The sequence below is a fragment of the Lepisma saccharinum genome, chromosome 21 (assembly GCF_977018435.1).
Source record: "Lepisma saccharinum chromosome 21, izLepSacc3.1, whole genome shotgun sequence".
NCBI classification, from domain to species: domain Eukaryota; kingdom Metazoa; phylum Arthropoda; class Insecta; order Zygentoma; family Lepismatidae; genus Lepisma; species Lepisma saccharinum.
Genome location: NC_139249.1, coordinates 58604047 through 58622003, shown reverse-complemented (window position 1 = coordinate 58622003; position 17957 = coordinate 58604047). Strand labels below are relative to the sequence as shown.

The 17957-nt window shown below is 39.0% G+C and overlaps 1 protein-coding gene across 5 annotated transcripts in view; it reads left to right on the top strand.

Moving 5' to 3' along the window:
* Nucleotides 1-4715: 4715 nt before the first annotated feature.
* The window catches only part of Rcd1 (Reduction in Cnn dots 1), a 171119-nt gene continuing 157877 nt past the window's right edge, over nucleotides 4716-17957 (top strand). For 4 of the 5 annotated variants that reach the window (XM_083143053.1, XM_083143054.1, XM_083143048.1 and 1 more), the window contains exon 1: nucleotides 4716-4867. The gene's annotated coding sequence lies outside the window, so the exon portion shown is untranslated. Of the gene's footprint in view, nucleotides 4868-14358; nucleotides 14476-17957 lie in introns of all 5 variants that reach the window. The other variant, XM_083143050.1, reaches the window with a different exon arrangement.

Genomic DNA, 17957 nt, shown 5'->3' with positions numbered 1-17957 from the left:
AAGAGTCTGACTTGCGACTCGTCTCGACATGATCTCCCCAAGGCGTCCTCTTATCTCTCTTCGTAATCCTCGTACTCGCTCCTCGATTGACTGACTTAGAACTGACCACTGACCTCTCTCCTTCCAGACATTTATTCCAATCGAATTTACTCAGTAATGCCGACTCAGTTATCTGTAGACTCTTCCTTGATTGCGATCGTTTACACCTGTTTGCAACGATGGCGATCAAGGAAGCTCGGCAATGTCTGACAAGACATTCATTCCTTAGATGGTTCTAGCAATTTCCTGATTGGAAAGGTGATGGCTAAATGTCTGGGATTTTAGAGTTTGTTGTACGTTACATTTAAAAGATTCTACAGATCGTTACGATGCCCCTCTCCGGAAAATAATTCCTTTGAATTCGTCTTTACATGTGATACAATCTTATAGGGGTATCGTTCATTACCAAAACATAAAATCCTACAGATCGTTACGCATTATTGAACAACGAAACATTACCTTTTCTTCAGTCTATCTAATGAGGATCAAAAGTTTAATAGAAAAATAACTGCTTAGATATAAGCCAGTAACTAAGAGTCTGTGAATCCGATGCTTGAGGGGAAGCACAGGGGAGAAGGACGTGAACGTTTGAGAATTTTTTCTTCTAGTAGAGGTCTAGCAACTGACCAAAACCCATCTTTTACGGAATCATTCCCAACATTCGTCGTTTTCAACTTTTTTTTCTTTTTTTGGGCTAACACAGAAGTTTTCACAACACTCCCACATCTCGTCCCCATGAAAGCGGCTAAAAATATGAAAACAGTAACGTATATATTAGCAATAACAGCACAAAATAAAGGCAATTATCAAGAGGAATATCATCTGTCCCTGAACAGTACGTATGTATATCCTCTAGCGCGACACAAATGAAAAGTCTCATTATAGCTCAGTTCATTGCTGACGCAGGACAAATTTCAAATTCATTTTTCTCTCTTATATAAAAAAAAAACTCGATGAAACTTTATTAGTATGAAGAGGAAGGATGGTAGTTAAAAATATTCAAAAATGAGGTAAATCAATACGGGGATGTTTTGAGCTGTTCAAACTTGAAATTTGAACATTTGAACAGTGTGTTCAAATTTTACAAAGCTTCAACATTTTATCATCTCATAATATGCAACCGTTTTTCCCCTTTACAACGAGCTCAAGAACGCTTTTGTATCTTCGTTCGTTCCCGAGATATACTTAATTGAAAAGAGCATGTTGCTCAAAAATGACATTTTGAACAACCCTCATATAATTCGTAATAATCATATTTCAGCAAAATCCTTTCACAGGTTTTGGAGCAAAGCAAAGCTGTGTCCGAAATATCATCAACATCGTGACTATGAGGGTCAACTCCTGCCTGATTTGACATGGAATGAATGACCCGACCCATATATATATATATATATATATAATGTCATTAAATGTCTCAAATTATTTAATAAAATATACAATATATTATATCGACTGTCTTTCATTCAAAATGTATAATTGCAAATAGATGAACAATGATGTGCATAAGGGAGGAGGGATAAAAAATAAGATATATTAAGATGATAATAGTTTCATGTATAAAATTCACATATAAATGCTATTACGTGTTTTATTAATATATCTATGTACTTCGTGGTTGCTAACGAAAGACGATGAGAAATGGAGAAGAAGTAACAAGACGGTCTAATTTCTGTGTTCTGGGGATTGCTGGGTTTAGTGTCCTTAGAGGTGAGGCTCTTTGTTGTCCGTTCTTTTTGTATGTTCTCGATATTATTCCAGTCATGTATATTCGAATCTCAAACTAATTGTTTATATTTGTTGTTAAAACAAAAACTCTTCCCCCGTTGAAAGAATTTTGTGGGGGGGGGGAATTTCAAGACAAGATCGTTGGTGGGAGGAATTCCCCCCGTCCCCCCGGGATTCCGCACCCTGGTTTGGAACATTTATATTACATATTATGCTGTTCATTAAATCACATTTTTGTAATCTGTAATTTTAAGGCAGTATATTGTTTGAAATAAAATATTCCAAACCATTTCAAAGGTAGAATTACAAGTATTGTCAACTGACCCCGAACATATCGTCAACTCACTCCACATACAGGTTGAATTGACAATTGTCACTCTTCAAAAAAAATAAAATAAAATAACATAAAATAAAAAAGCAATAATTTTACAATTTTTTTGGAGCATGGTGAATTAAAAATTTGTAGTGGTTGAGGAAAATACAAATATTGCTCGTAGGATTTCATCAATAGTATATCTTAATTTTTAAAAGCTGCAAAAATTTAAACATAAAAACATGGTCAAGTACGATTTGATGTTGCTCTTAAAGTAGGGTGATCATAATATTTTGACCCAAAGGTCACATTACTCCCTCCTGAAAAATTGGTTAGGCCTAATTAGCTATAAAATTATTGTCATTAACGTATTATTATTATTATTTATAGTAACCGCTGTAGCTCAGTCGGTGGTCGGCCTCCGTGGAGGAGTGGTTAGCATAGTGGTCCCGGGTTCGAATCCCGGCTAGGACTTGGATGTTTGTGTTGTCCGTAAATTTAGAAAACCGAGAATATAGAGAAAAACTGATATGTACGAATGTTGAGAAAATGTGTGTGAATGACGGGGGATACCACCGAATAGGGGTATTTCTTTATTTTATATATAAAAAAGTCGGTATGGCGTCTGACTACCATGCGAGAGGCCCGGGTTCGATCCCGGCTGAGAGAACCGGGACTTTTTCCACCTGTTTATGCGGCTCCGGCGCTCGCCCAGTGTTGTATAAAGTGGATACCTGGAGGAAAGTCTGGGAGGAAAATGCGGCCAGGGGCGTGGTGCTGATCACATCACTCCAAGCTTCGGCCGAGATACGCCTTCATGGCGTGGTGGAAAGCACAGGGGAGCACTTTACCTTTTTTATTATTTATTATAGTATGGATCACATAAATGATACATCATGAACAATATCTATGTAAAATATGATCTCTCGTTGTCAAGAGCTATTAATTTTTATAATCTCGGTATGACTACTATGCCAGAAGTATTTTGCAGAAGGACCAATCTTCTTGAGAACAACTTTATTCTTTACTAACCGTTAATAAAGCTCCCCGAAAACGTTGCATCACATATTAATATCTAACACAAAACGAGGGATTTGACATTTGAATTTCCGCCAAGACACAGAAAGTCATTCTTTTTAAGAATCTCTCAAATTTAGACTTGGTTTTCAAGCTAATTCCTAGACTTTTAAAAAACGGGACAAATAGTGTTTCTTGTATAATATCGACGGGACAACTGGGACACGCCTATGAAACGGGACTCTCCCGGTCAAAACGAGACGAATGGTCACCCTATCTTAAAGAAACGATTTTATTTCGAGCAAAGTGAAACAGAAATTATTTGAATTTCACGTTATTCAGTTCATTTTCATTTCTTGTGCGGCGAGGTCGAGTAAAGATTGTTGCAGTCAAGAAATGATTGTTGCGCCGGTGCATGGAATTCGCCGCCCCCAGTTTGTACTTCAGTTATGAGTTATTATTTTTTTCTTTTTGCTCAGGCCAATCGGGACTAGACCTACAGTTTAAAGTGGGATCCGAACCACTTGTAGCTCCACCGGGTATCGAACCCGGAATCCCTTGATTACAAGGCGACGACGCTACCACTGCGCCATCGGGGAGGCCCACACACTGTACTCGTTATTTCAAAAGTGGTAATGGAAATTTCCACAAGCGAAGTTGAAATATTTTTTAAAAAAAAGTTTTTTGAGAACTGAATTTGAAAATTCAGGCGCCAGTTGAAAATGCCTACATTTTACATTCCCAATTTCGCCTTCAAATAAACACTCAAAGAATCTGTTAATTGCATAGGAAAGGCAACCTTACTTTCGAGTAAAAGATTCCGAAGAACTTTGCGGTGGCGGAAACGCATCACCCATCCCATCTCTTCACCCCACCCCTAACAGCGGTGCTTGGAAGGGAACCAGCGAAAAAGAAAGCCCTTGCCATTGGTAACAGCCTTGCTGGGATACAAGAGATCTGACCAATAAGGACGTTTGAAACCCACGTGACTGTCACCGAAAGAGCTCTCCCCCCAATTTGTGCTGGAAACAGCAAAAGAAGACGGCCGCGCCATCTACTGGCCACCGATGGAAATGCAATTTCAAAGCGCAGCGAGGTTTAAATGTAGCTTCCACTTCTATTCCCTAACTTTTCTATGGCTGAAATTTGTACCTCCCAAATTAAAAACGTTCCTGCGCCACTGAATGTATATACTTCTTGAGTAATTGAGGGGGGCAGAAAGTGCCTCACCCTCCTAAGTCAGCGCCTATGCTTGTCCCACAAATAATATAGAAGCATAAAAATATGTAGTGCGAGACACGAACTGGTTTCCTTCACGCATTCACACATTTCTAGTAATATATACATAAAATAATATTTCACAGTAGAAATATAGGTACACAATTAATAAATACATATCTGTGAAAGGAAACATCCAACCCTGGCTTTCCCAGGGTTATGCAGTTAAATGCACTGCAAGAAATAACCATAATTACGGCTACCGCGCATACAGCCAAAGGGTTCTTGCCGTACACGGAGACCTCCTGTGTGGCTTCACTTCCGCGGCGAGTCAGCTATCTACCTATTTATACATCGTTGGTAATGTGGTGATTTTTTTTCTGCCGGGTGTAGTCTGTGTGTGGTGTGTAAATGTTTCTGCCACAGAAACAATTACTTTCGTGTGCTGTCTCTTTATTTATTACCTTTTTTTTGGTTTATGTGCGTCATATTCATAGACATATCTTATTAAGAAGATTATAATCGTGCTTAGAATGAAATAAAGAACAGATCGAGGTAATTAGCACTAATATATTAGCTTTGTGTATTTGTGTGTATGGAAAGTGAAGACAAAAGATTGTGTGGCTTGTTAATTGGCTTGTAGAAGATGATCGAGTAACTAGAACGCATTGAATAATGTACCTATTGCAAGAATTAGTAATATTTCAACTGCATTTTCCACTTCTAGTAGCATGTTTACTACCAGGAATGTGATCCTACATAAGTGCAAGGCAGAAATGAGTTTTACCATTCCACATTTTTTTTCAAGTTACACTAAGTATAATGTGTAGTTTTGGTGACATTTAACCCCCTTTTTGTGTAAATAATAATGAATGAACCAACAGTTTAAAAATTGTGTCATGACCACTAACCCAAATACGCATATCACGAGAGACATCCAGAAGGGGAATTACTCTCCTTAGAAAATGAATTGTCGGCTTAATTGAAGATGACTGGAGTGTTCCCCGATTTGTTTGAAATTTTGTATACTCTCGGTAAAATTTTCGTATCCCCAAAACGTATTTCTTCAATTTTACAGGAGAAAGTACTTACCGAAATGGCTTTATTTATACTTTAGAAAGGTCTTGGAAGTTTGTTTTCACCTCGTTGAGATTTTTTTGCCGGTAAATCATGTAATTTTCGACATTAATGTCACTCCGATGCACGAAAGCTGTTCCCTTGATGTCCGTCTACTACGTGAACCAAATATTTGCGAGCGTTTCATGACGTAACAACCGATCAGTGTTTCCAAATACCCGGTTTTGTAACTGTGTAACAGTTCTAGAACGTAAATAAACGTGAGTTACTGTTCATCATTTCTGATTACGAACTTGCGACAACATGACGTGCACAGGATCAGTGGCGTGCTCAATGTGAGGTTGATGGGGGTTATAACTCCCCCTTTCGCTCAGTATCTCTAAGGCTATTTATGAATGGTTCGTGGGGCTATTTATGAATGGTTCGTGGGGCTATCTGTGAATGGTTCGTGGGGCTATTTATGAATGGTTCGTGGGGCTATCTGTAAATGGTTCGTGGGGCTATTTATGAATGGTTCATGGGGCTATCCGTGAATGGTTCGTGGGGCTATTTATGAATGGTTCGTGGGGCTATTCGTGAATGGTTCTTGGGGCTATTTATGAATGGTTCATGGGGCTATTTATGAATGGTTCGTGGGGCTATCCGTGAATGGTTCGTGGGGCTATTTATGAATGGTTCGTGGGGCTATTTATGAATGGTTCGTGGGACTATCCGTGAATGGTTTGTGGGGCTATTTATGAATGGTTCGTGGGGCTATCCGTGCATGGTTCGTGGGGTTTTCGAACCCGAAAAAAAATTATAATTTTGAAAAACAAATTTAACTAGGTTTCCTAACCTAACAGAACCTAACCTAACCTTGCCGTGCATGGTTCGTGGGGCTATCCGTGAATGGTTCGTGGGGCTATCCGTGAATGGTTCGTGGGGCTATTTATGAATAGTTCGTGGGGCTATCCGTGAATGGTTCGTGGGGCTATCTGTGAATGGTTCGTGGGGCTATTTATGAATGGTTCGTGGGGCTATCCGTGAATGGTTTGTGGGGCTATTTATGAATGGTTCGTGGGGTTTTCGAACCCGAAAACTAATTTCTAATTTTAAAAAACAAATTTAACTATGTTTCCTAACCTAACAGAACCTAACCTAACGTTGCCGTGCATGGTTCGTGGGGCTATTTATGAATGGTTCGTGGGTCTATCCGTGCATGGTTCGTGGAGTTTTCGAACCTGGAAAAAATAGAAAATCAGTAACACGAAAGTAGGTATTTTTCTATGAAGAAGGGTGCAACACTGCATAACCACTAATCATGGACTACGCTAGTCAAGATTTCTCCACCATATCTCGTGTAATGCAAGCAAAAGCGAACAAAATAAAAATACTCGATATTTCGAAAATTGAGATTATTTGCCTGCAAAAAACGAAACGCAAAATAGAAGAATCCTTACGAATGCAGAATATGTAAGTATCAATGTGAAAAATACGAAAATAAGGGAATTAGAGACGTTTGGTGGTTACCGAAATTTTAATATACTTTCTACATGAGACCTCCTGAACACGATTCTGACATTAGAATTTCCCGGTCACGTCTGTAACTTGAAAATTTCACGTAAGGTTAGGTTAGTTAAGGTTACGTTTGGCAAACATACTTCAGTAATTATGCGATATCGCCCAAACACCTCTCACTCGTTTATTTCGTTAATTTTAGCATTGATACTTACCTATTCTGCATTGCGGAAGATTCTTTAAGGTGAAGTTATGCCTTTTTCCATAAAATAGTGTCAACTTTCCATATTATGAGTCATTATTTGTCTTCCTTGTTCCGCTTGGGTAACAGACAATATGGCGTGCACTCTTCATGGATCATTGCATATCGTGCTTGAGTTTGTCGATTTGGAGTGGGTATGCAGTGTTTCAACCTTCTTCACCGAAAAATACCTACTTTCGTGTTCATTATGTCATCACAAACCATTGACGGATAGCCCCAAAAAAACATTCACGATAGCCCCTCAAATCATTGATGGATAGCCCCAAAAAAAATATTCCAAAAAAATTTCACGATATCCCCAAAAACCATTCACGATAGCCTCACGGACCATTTCCTGCATGGTTAGGTTAGGCAAGCATAGTTAAAAAAAAGAAAAAAAATCGTAAAAAAAAGACACGTTTGGAAACATTGGCGAGACTTTTGACGCTCATGCCATCTGCAGGTACATATTTATTTATTGAAATTTCCAGTAAAGCAGAAGCCATTTTAAACCAGAAAGAAACAACAGTAAAACAATAGACTAAAATTAAAAACACAAAAGAAAGGATAACATAAAATAAACAAAATAAAACAAATCAAAAAAGTAAATAGATCAGTTTCAAAAAAGCATTACTTATGTACAATTTTTTCTATGTTGCTGATAAAAAATGAATATGAAGTGAATGTATCAATTTGGTTTGAGATTTTATTGAACTGTTTCGGTAGCCTATGGAATAGTGAACATTGTATGAGTGAGAGCCTGGGAGTTGTAGTGTGGAAAGTTTCATTGCTCCGTGTTTTATGTCTAGGCACTCTGAGTGAGAGTTCGTGGAGTGGGATACTGCATTTTAAGTTTCCATTTATAATCTTATATAGCAATTTCATATCTGCAATGTATCTACGAGTTTCTGGAGTATTAATGTGAAGATTTACAAGCAGATCTCTCTTAGGCAGGTGTCTATACTGAACGATGGAGAGGAAAAAGCTGAGAACACTGTCGATCTTGGAGGTATGAGAATGGGCAGCCATGTTCCAGATTGGTGAACAATATTCTAGAATGGGGGACACAAATGTCTTGAAGTAAATGGAAAGTGCTTTCGGGTTATTGATTTCGGTGAATCTGTAAAGTAGGCCTAGCATACACATTGCCTTTTTTGTGATGGTTGATATGTGATTATCGAAATTTAGTTTTGAATCTATGAGGATACCTAGATCTCTGTGTTGTGCTTCTTTTGCTAGAGGGAGGTCGTTGAGTGTATAATTGCCTTCAAGAATGTTTTGTTTCAATGAAATTGTTACGTAAGCGCATTTAGAAGGGTTTGTGGACAGTTTCCATCGCTTACACCATTCAGAGAATCTGTTAATTTCATTTTGGAGAATTTGCATGTCTGATTGCTGTTTTATTTCTCTCAAAATCTTGCAATCATCGGCAAACATTAGAATTGTGCTTGAGATGGGGGAATTAAAGAGGTCTGTGAGATCATACAGATATAATACAAATAACAGAGGGCCAAGAACGCTTCCCTGCGGCACACCAGATATAACAGGAAGCCAGTTAGAATGAGTTCCGGGAAGTATAACGCGTTGTTGTCTATTTCTTGGATAGTCTTTCACTAATTTTAACGTGTTTCCAGTGATGTTAAATCTGTTAGATAATTTATGCAGTAAATAATGGTGATCCACAATCTAAGGCTTTGGACAGATCAAAGTAAACAACGTCTAACTGATTACAATTAGTAATTGCGTTTATGGCACAGGATTGCATACAAGATAGATTGGTAAGGCATGACGAATTTGGAAGAAAGCCATGTTGTGCTGGGTTAATGTAAGGGGATGTGAATTTCAGAAGTCTTTTTTTCGCAGACAATAGCAAGTGTGGAAAGGAGAGAAATGGGCCTATAACATGTAGTATCGTTAGCATTTCCAGATTTAAAAATAGGAATGATATTTGCTTTCTTCCATTGAGTGGGAAAGCAGCCTTCAGAGAAGCACCTATTGTATAACATTGCAAGAGGAGTAGCTAGCGAGTGAGCTGTTTTTTGAAGGAAAATAGTAGGAATATTGTCTGCTCCAGATGTTCGGTGAGAAGAAAAGGAGGTAAGGAAGTGCAAGACTTCACCTGGTTCTGTAAAGACGGTAGAAAGAGAGTGAGAGCAGATAGATTTGATAGGCGGGTGATCTAAAACATCATTTGAAACAAAATTATTGTGACATGTTAGATTGAATAGTTCAGCTCTATCAATACCAACAGCTGAAATGTCATTGTGTGTTACTTCTAAAGGGATGCCCTTGGCTTGTCTCCGTAAATTTATTAATGTCGAGAATCTCTTTGAATTAGTAAGGAGTTCGTTTGTGACTGTGTTGACATATTCGGTGTATTTCTGTTTCATAAGGTCCTTACTATGCTTTCGAAGTGCTTTGAAAGTGTTGTGTGTGTGTGGATTGGGGAAACTTTTCCACAGTTGCCATGCTCTCTTTTTGTTATGTAACAGATGCTGCAACTCTTTATCAAGGGGGGGGGAGGGGAACTTTTACTTTTCATTGTTTTATGTGGCACATAGTCCTGAATTAGGGCATGAATCACGTCCGTAAACACATGGCGTTTTCTTCCTCAACGGAGTCTTATGCCGGGGGGGGGGGGGGGGTGCAGAAGGGTGCACTTTCACTGGAATTTCGAAAATAGCACAAAGCGACTCGTGGTCTGACTGAACGAGATTCAAAGAGGGTGTGACCTCAGAGTTTTCAAAAGAGGAGAGAATGTAATCAAGGTTTTTGTCCTTTCTGGTGTTGTGCATATTGTGCTGAAGAAGACATAGTCCATGAATAAAATTGTCTATGAACCAGTCTTCGTCTCCAGTGGTTGGTATACCATTTACAGGATTATTCCACTTTATATGCATATTAAAATCCGCACACAAAATAACTTTGTGGCTGGATAGAGCTGCCAGAGTAGATTCATAGCAACCCTCTGAGTTCTTTGGGACTCCGCCTATGAGGCCGATAGAAACAACCTACAAGCATTTTTCTACGGTGGTTTGTACTTACTTCTACCCAGAGTAATTCCCAGTCTCGTTGTAAATCCAGTCGTATCTTGCTGGGCCACTTCTTGTTCACACACACCATAACACCCCCATGCATTTCACAATCTTTGCGATAAACATTGAACTGCTTATATAGCGGAATTTCAGCACACGAGATATCAGAATTGAGCCATGACTCACTAAAGCACACAGTCGTATTCGGAGAACTCAGCCATCATTAGTTCACAGTCCAAAAACTTATTTTTTAGGCACTGCACGTTTTGATAGTAAATGTGAAATGCACTTTCACTTGATGTTATCCCTGTCGACGTCCCTGGTACAGGTTGGAATTCGACGTCTCTATGGAGCAATAGCAGGGGAAAGAGGTGCTGGAGCATGCACTTCCTGGCGGAGGTCCCGGGCAAGGTTTTCCTCGAATCGCCTTTGCACGCGCTTGCCCCTCGAACAGCACAAAGCATTGGGAAAGCACTCAGAGTTTTCCAAATAACTGTCATAGAACTGATCTGCATATATGTTCTCATCGTTAGCTGCAATTTCACAAGGCGGAAAACACTTTTTCACTACGTAGATTCGTACTAGCACTAGCGGAAAACAGATAAAGAGCGGAGCTACAAATTTCGCACGGCCTGCACTCGGCGCAATCTTGCAAGTATGGAAACAACGGCATAATGTTGTCGCTTTACAGAAAATGCAAGTTCCTTACATAAAAATTGATTATTTCTTGTTGTGCAGCATCCTATGGTGAAGTTTTCAGTTTCTGCGAAAGAAAATACCTCGAAGAACTTCGACAATGCCACACTTAAAATCCACTTAAAATCCACACTCAACATGTTCCTCTCCTTCCTGGTTGTCGCTATTACTGTCACTGTCGTTCTGCTCATTGCGTTCTTTTAACGGATCGTACAGCTGTCCTGCAAGCTGGAAAAATTCTATTGTGTGGTCTGATCCCAATTGCAGGCACCTTTTAAGAAAGATATATTTTGCAAGATAACCTGAAAATAAAATTTTACTTGTTCTGTACGAGTTCAAAGTTACCTTTGCGTGTCTCCATGCAGACTCAGTGCTATTCGTGTGGGCACCGGTTTCCTGATCCACGAATGTTATACTATGGTTTACTTTCATGTAGTCGAAACCCTCGTCCTTCTGGTTGTCATATGACTTCCAACAATCCGATATAATAGTGGTGCCCGGGAGAATCCATTCCTTAATAGCAATTAATGTTCAGGCGTCTCTTTTTTCAACTGGAACAAGGAAACAACATGTGGTTCATCTTTCCACACCTCCAAATACCCACTGCCCTTCCACACGGTTTCCCTGATGGTATTTCCTCTTTCCAAACTTCAATTCGTCAATTTCGACGGTGCTGCCTACCCCACCAATTTTCTGGCGATTTTCATATATTCAGTGTTCTAAAACCTCTCTGCAGAAGGACGCCCAGTCTACAGTAGTCTTTTGCGAAATTTTGGCCTCCTCACATATGTTTCGTAAAGCTGTATTGCATACCCATATTCTCACAGAAATGCATAGCTGTAACAGTGATAGCCTAGACCTTGCAAAAGAGGTACCTTTTCTAAGGGACACTGAGTATTTACACGGCTTTCTTTTCTGTTTATTTTCTATGAAACTTTTATAGCACTTCCACGAGTACTTATCAATGCGTGAACTGTCTTTGCACAAACTAATAACATGTCCTCGGGGACACATGTAATCACCTTTTTTCGGTAGAACACCATACTCTATTAGTTTCTTTATCCGCTGAAGTCCATTTTCCTCCACACTCCAGCAATGCAGTTGCACAACATTTACAATCTTCACACTCTGCTCTCCCGCCATTCTCAGCTGGTCCTTCCTCTTCAAGTGACAAACACACTGTGTGGCAACACTGTAGACAGCGCAAGTCAGTGGCTACATTCTACAAAACATGGCTTCCTCACTTCTTTCCAGAGAAATATCGCCATTATGATAAGCAATATATTACACCTTACACACGTAATATCCAAATTTCAAACAGTGACCGGGACATCAGAACCTCTGATACTTCATCCGGAAAACTTGTTTGGTTAGTACATTCTCTAGTAAATAAATCTTTACATATAATGTAAAGAAAACATTAAAAACAAAGTTGTTGATGCGCAACAAAGAAAAAAATAATAAAAGCAATTTATGAGTGATCAGAGGGAAAAAAAATGTTTTGTTGAAACCTGTTTCATCTCTCTATTTGTAGATGAAGTTGACATTTTTTTTCTTTTTTTTTTGGTGGAGTTGAGCATTCTTGGACGAGAATTCAAAGGTCCTCAATGCAATAATGACAATGAGATGGCCGAGTTTTTTCATGACGTCCGCTAGATTTGTAGGAATTGTGAAAAAACCCGAACTGTTCCAAACTCCCTTCTCGGGAACAAAGAAGAACAACAATAATTTGCCACTGGAAGAGTATCCAGTCAATCATTTTACAGAGTTGTAGTAACTTGTTTGAAAATGCCTTGTGTACAATTTCGTTTTAGTTTTTAATTCGGTTAGGATAGGTGTTGGTTTGCTGTATTTTCTGTAAAGTTCAGTGGACTAAAACCTTTCGTCTTCAACCGGTCGATCATACAACATTCTCAACCCTATGCTCGCAACATTCGCTTTCTTGTCCTGCGCCTTCCACTGCGTGTGTCTTGGGGCTGTTGGAACAGGTGGACGCCAGCTGTTCCCCCGGAAACTATTTCGCAGCGTTTAGCCAAGGCATTTAGCAGATGCTTAGACTGTAGAAGATTTTTCCCGTTTGTTATGACTGGCAGACACAATTTTGCAATGAGATTAGAAAACTATAGACTTACTACACTCAAAACTATCACTATGAGGGTCACTATTTATATTTTGAGCCTTGGCAACACTGATTGAAGTTAGGCGCGATTTGACGTTTGCACGGAATCGTCTGGCATTATTGACCATAACGTACTTCAAATGTTTTGTCAATAGCTTCATTTGTGTTGTTTATGTCACCTTGGAGATTGCGCGACAACAATAAAATGGAATTAACTCGTGAACATTTTCGTGCGATGATTTTTTACGATTTTCGACTTGGATTATCAAGACAAGAGTGCATCGATCAACTTACTTCCACATTTGGCGATGAAGCCCCATCCTTTGCCACTGTGAAACGCTGGTATAACGAATTTAATCGTGGCCACCATTCGCTCACCGACGAGATTCGCAAAGGTTGTCCAAAATCAGTTGTTGTTCAAGAAAACATTGATGCTGTGCAAAACCTAATATTGCAAGATCGTCATGTGACATACTGTGAGATTGAGGCAACCATAGGCATTAGTTCCACCAGCATATATAAAATATTACATGATCATATAGCTGTGAGAAAGGTATGTTCTCGTTGGATGCCACACAATTTGATAAAAACTCAAAAAGACGCTCGCGTCAATTGGTGCAAATAAAAGCTCAATAAATACAATTGTGGTGCTTCAAAAGACGTATATAAGATTGTAACAGGTGACAAATCATGGATATATGCATATGAGCCGGAACGTGAACAGCAGTCGACTGCATGGGTGTTTCAAGATGAACCCAATCCAACAAAAGTTGTTCGCGCTCGAAGCACATCGAAACAAATGGTCGCCTGTTTTTTTTCGGGAAAACTGGTCATGTGGCAACTGTGCCTTTAGAGGAACGTAGAATGGTACACAACAATTTGTTTGCCAGAGGACTTCGGTCAAATACGGAAAACAAACAAACGCCGTCGGATCATTCTTCATCAAGACAATGCCAGCTGTCACACACCTCGTCTAACAACCAACTTTATGAACAGTCAAAAAATCGAATTGATATGTCATCCGCCGTACAGTCCTGATTTAGCACCCAATGACTTTTTCTTGTTCCCGAATGTCAAGAATAAATTGCGTGGACAACGATTTTCGTCGGCGGAAGATGCCGTTGATGCGTTCAAAAACCATATTATGGAGGTGTCTCAAGAAGATTGGAAAAACTGCTTTGACAAATGGTTCGAACGAATGCAAAAGTGTATTGACCATAAAGGAGAATACTTCGAAAAACAATAAAGCAGTTTTCATTGCCAAATTCCTGTTTTTTCATTGTTAGGCTCAAAATATAAATAGTGACCCTCGTACGATACAATTAAACTTTAGCACATAGCAAAAACTCGAAGGAAATCTAATTCGCTATGTCTCTCGTAGGGAACAGCTAGAGAGTTCAGCTTCCATGGTGGTGGGAGGTGGCACCATGAGGATCGTTTACCTTCGCGAGTGGTCGGAAATACTCGGCGTCAGACAGCAGAGGGTGGGACGATGAGGGTAGGTGAAGTAAACAAACGTCCAGTCACGGTGAAAGTTTTTCTTCGGCGTGTTGATTTCGGAAGATAGAAGTGTTCTTATTATGTTATAGATAATTTAAAGAGCTAAAAAGGGTGATAAGTAGAAGGGGCCTGTTCCCTCTGTTTCATGGAGGGACCGCCAATGATCTGAGCAGTGCACCTTGGAGCTAACTTCAGCATGCAATAACTTTGCAAATGTTGAGCACAGCCTAGTGATGTTTACACCCTCAACAAAGATCGACCCAAGGAACATTTGCATTGTATCAAAATACCCACAGATTACCTACATTAGCAACACTTCTCTATTCTGAAGTTATAGAGTTCCTGGAACACCTTTATAGTAATAAACATTAGATACCGTGTCTGAAATGAAATTATGTGTGAAATATATACTTTTAGGTTGACAATTCGGAGCAATTGAAGGTGACGGGAGTGTTCTCCGATTTATTTACTAGAGAATGTACTAATGAAATAAGTTTTCCGGATGAAGTATCAGAGGTTCTGATGTCCCAGTCACTGTTTGAAATTTGGATATTACGTGTGTAAGGTGTAATATAGTGCTTTTCATAATGGCGATATTTGAAGTATATTTGCCAAACGTAACCGAACCTAACGTTATGTGAAATTGTCAAGTTACGGATGTGACCGGGAAATTCTAATGTTAGATTCGTGTTCAGGAGACCTCATGTAGAAAGTATACAAAATTTCAAACAAATCGGGGAACACTCCTGTCATCTTCAATTAAGCCGAAGAATATAGAGAATGTCTCCAATTTCATTAATTTTTGGTATACTAACTAAATTTGGCCTCCTAATCACGAATCTGTTGTTAAAATGCAGGGTCACGTGTGGAAATAGGGAAAAATGCCGATGTAAGAGAATTTTTTTTTTTTTTGCAACTGTATCGCATTGTTTTAGGAACAAAATTTTAACTAAGCTTGCCTAACCTAACCTTACCGGATATTCTTCGTGGGGCTATTCGTGCATGGTTCGTGGGGCTACCCGTGCTGTACTGGTTAGAAGGCCAAAAGTAGTTAATATACCAAATATTAACGAAATTGGAGATGGAGATCCTTTCTTACCCTAACCTTACCAAAAATGGTTCGTGGGGATATCAGTTAAATGTTTTGCCAATGAGCACATATTGTAACAAAATATAAGTTTTATAGCACTAGCTTCCTCACTGCACAAGATGCCATTTTTGTAGAACACTCGAACATCCTTTCCAAACTTACCTCTAATCCAAGTCCGTCCTCTGTTCTGCCATGCTTCAACGATTAATGATCTTCAAGTAATGAAACAACAATTAATGCTCTGCAAGTAACGAAGGAACAGTGTACCAATGCTTTAGACAGCGCAACAAATGCCAAACGTCACTTGTTCATATCATCAAACATGGTTCCTATGTTTCTGCATGGAGAATGATTGCGGTAATGAAGAACGTAATTTTGCAACATATATAGACAGACGTAAGTGTAGAATTTTTTCACGTGACCCCCAAATTTTAACTCCAGATACATTACCAGGACTGCATATTTAGTGAGTATAGGGTCATTCCATGCCAAACCATCCAATGGTGGTTGCATGACCATTTTAGAAAAAAATCATTTTTAGTATATACGTTTGTACATGTTTCTAGATATCAAAACCAATGTTCAAAAAAATTTATTTGCTTTAGTTCTCCTGGGGCAGCCATTTTTCCAACATGGCGCATGGCTTTTTTTGCTCATGTAGCAGTATACAGAAACCTTAATATCTCAAAAACCATTAAAGCTAGAGACCTGAAACAAAATTCATTTTGTAGCTAATGAAGTATACTTCCTATGATATTAAGGTATGTTTTGCTTGAAATTGCATCGTAAGTACGAAAATTATGGTGGAAAATGGGAAATTGCATTTTTAAGCCCGATTTTTTTAATGAGGGTTTAGTCTAAGGCAGGGCATGAAATTTCAAGTTTGAAGTCAGTCGCCGGACTAAAATCTTTGGTCGCCACTATTTTACTGATAAATAATAAAAATATGAGCAATTATTAAAAAGAACATACCTTAGGCATTAATGTTTGTGTAGCGCTGTCGTTCTACACTGAAGTACCACTTATTAATTGCAGCTGCTGGGCCAAACACTGACAGAGGGGGTCCATTTACTGAAACTCAGAGCAAATCATCCGGTGTCTCAGTCTTCAGAGAGTTCCTGTAAGTAGTCTTAAGTCTGTTGTGACAGCTGAAACCTCTCTCACATGAAGCTGTGCTCACTGGTAGAACAGCACAAAATGTCAAAATCTGGAGCAAATTCTGGAATCTTGCTGAACACTTCTCACTGTGAATCTTCTCCAGCGTCTGATTCAAAGTCAGAGAAGAAAACAAAAGTTTGTATTCTGTCCACTCTGCTAACAGAACATCTACTTTCTCATTATAGAGGCTCGGGTTCAAGTACATGTAGAGCTACTGAAGAATATTTTCTTTGGGAGGCCAACCCAAGGTGTCGAAAACATGCAGACATGCAATCACATCTGTTGATATATGTAGATTGCAATGTTTCTGGGATGTACACCTTCACATTGTTAATTAAGTTTCCTCTAACAGTCTGAAACTCTTGCTCTCCATTTTGAATGTTTGTGAGCTGCACATCCCTAATCTTCCCTGAAATGGATACATGGTCCAAGAATTCTTGTTCGCTTGGTTCAACATTAGATTCCAGGTCAGCCAAAACTGAAATACAGTGTTCAATTCTTATTTTCAGAGATGAAATCAAAAGATTCTTATTTTGTAGTGCCACGCTTAAAGGGTTCAGTTTCCTGTAAAAATCCAAAAGGAAGTACAGAAGCTTAACAAATGTAAATTGCTTCAAACTTTTCAGCAAACCCTTAGCTTTATCACCATCATTGTCTTTTCCATGGGCCAGATGTTCAAGATGGGTCACAACAGTTTTCCATGATTGCAAAATATCTCTTACAGCACTTTCTTTGCTGGCTAACCAAATAATAGTGTGGATACCACTCAGTTTTAGAATTTCTTCTCCTATAACTTCTGACGTTTCTCTCAAGAGGTGAAGTCTTTAGCAGAGCCATGATAAAACTGAAAAATATTCCTAATCACGGAATCAAATGCTCTACGATATTTAACTCCAACACAGCTAACTGCAAACGGTGTGCAAGGCAGTGAATGTTTATCATTTTATTACAAATAGCTTTCATTTGCACAGCCAATCCTGATTTGTGCCCGACCATATTTGCTGCACCATTAGTACCCAAGCCTACAATGTAATACTTGTTTCTGTATTTATTTGAACCTATTGTCTTATCTAAATAATCAGTTAGAAGTGAAGTAACCAGCAGAAGTAGAGTTTGTGAGCTCTATTACTCCTAAAAGGTCCTCTTCGATGTGACCATAATTTGCATCCAGGTATCGAACATACGTACACATTTGCTCGACTGCTGATCTAGCTGTGGATCCATCCATCAGA